Consider the following 6,000-nt stretch of genomic DNA (forward strand, 5'->3'; position numbering starts at 1 on the left):
CGGACCTGCAGGGGTGTTTTGGGGTTAATAAAGTGGTGAAAGAGGGAGTTTTCGTTTTTTATTTCAAATAAAGGATTTTTTTGTGTTTGCGTTTATTTACTTTCACTTAGAGGATAGTAATGAGGGGGTCGAATAGATGCCTCCTATTATTAATCTAGTGCTTAGTGACAGCTCTGGGCTGCAATTAACTCCTTATTACCCCGATTGCCACCGTACCAGGTCTGTGTGGGCCCAATAAGCATAGCTCCCAGCTTTTGGGCTTTATCTTGGTTGGGTATTAAAATTGGGCGGACCACATGCTGGTTTTTTAAATCATTTATTTAAATGTCTTTAAAAAAAAAAAAAAAAAAAAAAAAGCTGAATGTGGTTTGTCTTATTTTGATAAACAACCTACACAATCAAGCTAAGCGCACGTTGGGGCCTGCAGCCTATAGCCATGGCTTTATCTGTGCTGGCATCAATACAGAAGGGACCCTATGCCAATTGTTTTATTTGTTTATATATTTATTTATGTATTTATTTATCACCAGTATAAAGACACAGACAGGGTTCATGATTCCATGATATCATCCCACATTTCAAAAGTGTATCTAACATACCAACCATGGCAGAGAAAATTGTATGCTATGATTTTTTCCATTGAGATGTCCTAGGCTGCATTGAGGGTACTAGGCATACATCCCTGGCTCAATCACTTAAACTTTTGTCTCAACCCACTGTAAGGCTCAATTCACGTTGCAATTTTAAATTGGGTAATTCAGTTACATAGTAATAATAAAACAATGGAAAACTGATGAACTTCTGATGGATCATTACCTTGCATGAATTATGCTCCTGTTACTACTATGGAACTAAGTAACTCAGTACAAAATGGAAATGTGAAATAATTATGATGAGTTCCTACAAAAGATTAAATTATCAGACCATTCTGACTGGCTGCATTCGTGACCAGCTTTGAGTACTAGTCTTCAAGGTGGAGGGTGTGGAAAAGTTGTGTTCTGCTCCATGTAATATTCCTGTCCATAAAAAAAGAAAATAATAGTAAATGCTGTTATATTTTTAATAAACTATGGCATACTATAGCATATTGACTACTATTCCTTAGTATGCTGCCCATATGAATTCATTTGCACAGCACACTAAATAAAAGTGTTAAAATGAAAATAGATAACAAAGTCATAACTATTAATATAATATTCACACTGTAGGGATTTGGCTCACTCGGCAGCATTGAGGTAGGCACGGGAGACAACTTTTAACAAAAAGTCCTGACTGCTTTATTAGAACTCCACATAGCAAGCCACACACATGGAAAATAAATGGTCTTTCTTTGCAGGGAAACAAGGATACACTGTTGTATTAAAAGCACTTCAGTTTTAATCCAGCACACAAGCCAAAGAATGGAGATTTCACAAAGGAGGATGCTTTATCTCCACACACAGACAGCTTAAGAATCCACCTGAGCTTTATTATGTCCACAACACCATCTCTGTTCATAAACCTGTTGCTTGTCAGACCCATTAACATGCTTGGTACTATATGCACTGGAGCTTACTTCCAGGTTTATATCACAGAGGATAAGCATCCCTGTGATACATATCTCCCCTTAATGACATGTCCAGTGACCATTTTTCAACACATACACTGATGAGCAAAAGTGTAATCATGTTTTGAACTTTTGAATTTCTGACTCCATATCTCACCGTCTACTACAGCTTTGAACATGAGACTACCTTCATTGTATAGACAATCCTCTTGGATATCTCATACATAAACTTGACTTGCAGCTATTTAGCAGATGATTAATTATGCACATTCTTGTCACGTCACTGCATTGATACTCTTTGCTACTAATAATTTAAATGTTAACTTGTTACTATTTTGTAAATCTAATTTTGGCTTACAACACTGTCTGAATTCTTCTGGGCATGCTCATGATCAAATTCAAGCATGACTCAACCAAAATATGATCCCAGGTATTTTCTACACATTCCCAATTTTGATGCATTTTGGTCATCTCACTTCGGTATGTATACAGCTTTTTTCTTCAACTCTAGCCACAAGTGTTCGTTCAGTTGAGGTCTGGACCCTGTGAGGGCCAATCCAGCACCTCTACCTCATTGTCATTAAACCATTTCTTCGCCACTCTTGACACATGCTTTAAACCAACCATCCTGCTCAAACACTTTGTCATCCTATTTATACCCATAGTACTCAAGTGTAAAAATGAACTCATCTTTCAAGATACTCAAATAAAGCTCAGCATTGAGATAACCATCGATCATTGTCAAATATCCAACACCTTTAACTGTTAAACAAACCCATATCATCAGGCTTTCTCCACCTAACTTGACAGTTCCTTCAATATCGTGATCTGTTAGCCCCATTTTCCTTTGTTTTTACCACACCCATTTGCACCCATCAGAGCCTAGTCTGTTGACTTTTGTGTCATCATTCAAAATCAACCAATTCCAATCTTTTATTGTCCACATCATACATTTGACAAACTTGAATCAATGCTTTTTATGGCAATATTGAAGTTGAGGCATCTTTACTTTGTTCTTAGGCCACTATTCCAGACTTGTGTAATGTGTATTGCATGGTGCTTACACGGATGTCTGTGATTTCACTATTAGAAGGATACGAGCCAACTCCACCATTGTGTTTGTTGTACCAGAACTGATAGACCTTTGTATTCTTCCAACTGGCATGGCACTCACATGATGTAGTTTGGGAACTTTCTTGGCAAAGAGACCACTATTGGTGAGATGGATGATGCTGTTTTTATTTTCCTGGGAAATCTTCTTCATGGCTGTTCCTTGATTTGGATCAGTGACCTTTCATTAGAAATCAACCTTACAACAAACTAAGCTAAAGAATTTAAGAACAGGTTGTAATTTGTAGTATACAAGAATAAAAAGGTTTTTTTTCCACCACCATGAGCAAAATAGTAGAAATGCAGTGACATGACAAGAATGTATTATCTAATTATATGCCAAAAAGTTGCAAGTCAAATTTATGTATGAGATAGCCAAGATGATTGTCTACAAAAAGGAGATAGTTTCATGTTTGAAGCTGTAGTGGATGGAGTTTGAAAGTCAAAAGTTCAAAACATCATTACGCTTTTGCTTGTAACTGTATACTCAGATATACATCAACATGAGCCCAACTATGCTTCTACCGGATGGTACATCAAAAAAGAAATTACATTATGTTAAATATGCAGGCACTGGCTAACAATCCATAATGAACCTTCAAAACCTTCCCCTACCTCCTGAGTACAGATAAGCGATCCTTTCAATGTTTGGTTTTTCGATCTTTACCAAGACTCCCGGTGTTCCCCGAACAGTTCAGTGAACGTACAGAGTCGATTGAATTCAATGGTAGGCCAAACCTATGTGTCATAAAATGGTGTGGTGTAGGGAGTTGTATAAAAAAGAAAATAAAGCAGGACATACTTACTCAGTCTCCGGCATGGCTATAACTTCTCCCATGGCTCTAACTGCTCAAACAGCCATAACTGCTCCCTCAGCTGTACTTCTGTGGCCTCTGATTATCCCTCATCCATATTCACTGCTTTCCCCGCCCACAGACATCTCTGATTTGCTTCAGTCAGGCCCCGCACTCAGACAGCAACTGTGATTGGTTGGCATCACAGACGCTGTCTGCGGGTCTATCGTGGTATAAAATAAAATAATAATACTGGTGCCGGTGGGTGGGGAAAGCAGTGAATATGTATGAGGGATAATTATTGGCCCTGTAAGTAGCACTGCAGCCGCTGGGAGACTCAGTAAGTATATCCTGCTTTATTCCTTTATTTTCTTTCTTTTGCAGACTTCCTACACCTTTTTCAGCCCCCTACACCATTTTATAACACAAAGGTTTTCACTCCCATTATGACACAGTCCCTTATAAAGGCCCTGTCACACACAGAGATAAATCTGCGGCAGATCTGTGGTTGCAGTGAAATTGTGGACAATCAGTGCCAGGTTTGAGGCTGTGTACAAATGGAACAATATGTCCATGATTTCACTGCAACCACAGATCTGCAAAAGATTTATCTCTGCGTATAAAGTGGCCTTAAGACTAGAGTTGAGCGCGGTTCGCGGTTCGTGGTTCTCCAGTTCTAAGCTCGAGTGATTTTTGGGGCTGTTCGAGATCGAACTAGAACTCGAGCTTTTTGCAAAAGCTCGATAGTTCTAGATACGTTCGAGAACGGTTCTAGCAGCAAAAAGCAGGGCTTTTTACAGCTAGAGTGTGCAGGAGCCATCGCTGGCAGCCTGCCACAAGCTGGTAACCAAGATAAACATCGGGTATCCAAGCAAAGCGCTTTGGTTAGTAACCCGATGTTTATCTTAGTTACGTGCAGGAAGCCCACACTTTCCCGCTCAGCTCGCTCCGCCCCCTCCTGCCCGCGGCATGTATACATACATATCCACACACACACACACTCTCACTCACACACAGCCCCCCCCTCCCAGCTACAGTGTGCAGGAGCCATCGCTGGCAGCCTGCCACAAGCTGGTAACCAAGATAAACATCGGGTATCCAAGCAAAGCGCTTTGGTTAGTAACCCGATGTTTATCTTAGTTACGTGCAGGAAGCCCACACTTTCCCGCTCAGCTCGCTCCGCCCCCTCCTGCCCGCGGCATGTATACATACATATCCACACACACACACTCTCACACACGCACACCCCCCCCCCGCTCGGCTTACCTGCGGTGATGAAGTCCCGCCATCCCGACCTCAGCGCTGTCACTGTCCTCCATGGCCGCCGCTTGTCACATCACCTATCGCTTCCGACCCGAGACTGACACTGGCGGTGACGTCACGGACCTCTCGCGATACTTGATGTGAAGGCGCCGGTCATTGACCTCAGTGACAGGGGCTGTCAGTGTGCTGGAGATCAGCGCAGGTAATGTACCTCGCTGACAGCAGCACTTGTCATCCCCTGCAGTGACCTGGGCTGACCCATTGATGTTAGCTCAGGTCACTGCACTGCTCTCCCAGCCAATGGGGAACATCCTGCTCTTCATTGACTGGGACAGTGTGGATCGTCATGGCAACCCCTTGGATTACACCAGACCTGGATTTGTTTTTCATTCTAATAAATTGGTTAAAGAGGGAATGTTTTGGGGAGTGTTTTTTCAAATAAAAATGTGTTTGTCGTCTATTTTTTTTTATTACTGACTGGGTTGGTGATGTCGGGTATCTGATAGACGCCTGACCTCACCAACCCCAGGGCTTGATGCCAGGTGACATTACACATCTGGTATTAACCCCATATATTACCCCGTTTGCCACCGCACCAGGGCGCGGGATGAGCTGGGGCGAAGCACCAGGATTGGCGCATCTAATGGATGCGCCACTTCTGGGGCGGCTGCGGCCTGCTATTTTTAGGCTGGGGAGATTCCAATAACCATGGACCTCCCTACTCTGAGAATATCAGGCCCCAGCTGTCTGCTTTACCTTGGCTGGTGATCGAATTTTGGGGGACCCCTATGTGTTTTTTTTTTTAATTATTTATTTAATTTAAAATAACAGCGTGGGGTGCCCTCAGTTTTGGATTACCAGCCAAGGTGAGGTTGCCAGCTGTGGTCTGCAGGCTGCAGCCGACTGCTTTACCCTAGCTGGCTACAAAACTAAGGGGAACCCTACGTCATTTTTTTTTCATTTTTTGGCTAAATACAAAGCTAAGCAACCCTTAGTGCCACATGAAAGGTACCAAAGGGTGTTCCACTTTTTCTCCATTTTTTTCTCCACTTTTTCTCCATTTTTTTCTCCACTTATTCTCCACTTTTTCTCCTCTTATTCTCCACTTTTTCTCCACTTTTTCTCCTCTTATTCTCCACTTTTTCTCCTCTTATTCTCCACTTTTTCTCCACTTTTTCTCCACTTTTTCTCCTCTTATTCTCCACTTTTTCTCCACTTTTTCTCCACTTTTTTCTCCACTTTTTTCTCCACTTTTTCTCCACTTTTTCTCCACTTTTTCTCCTCTTA

The sequence above is a fragment of the Anomaloglossus baeobatrachus genome, chromosome 6, assembly GCF_048569485.1.
Source record: "Anomaloglossus baeobatrachus isolate aAnoBae1 chromosome 6, aAnoBae1.hap1, whole genome shotgun sequence".
Taxonomy (NCBI): Eukaryota; Metazoa; Chordata; class Amphibia; order Anura; family Aromobatidae; genus Anomaloglossus; species Anomaloglossus baeobatrachus.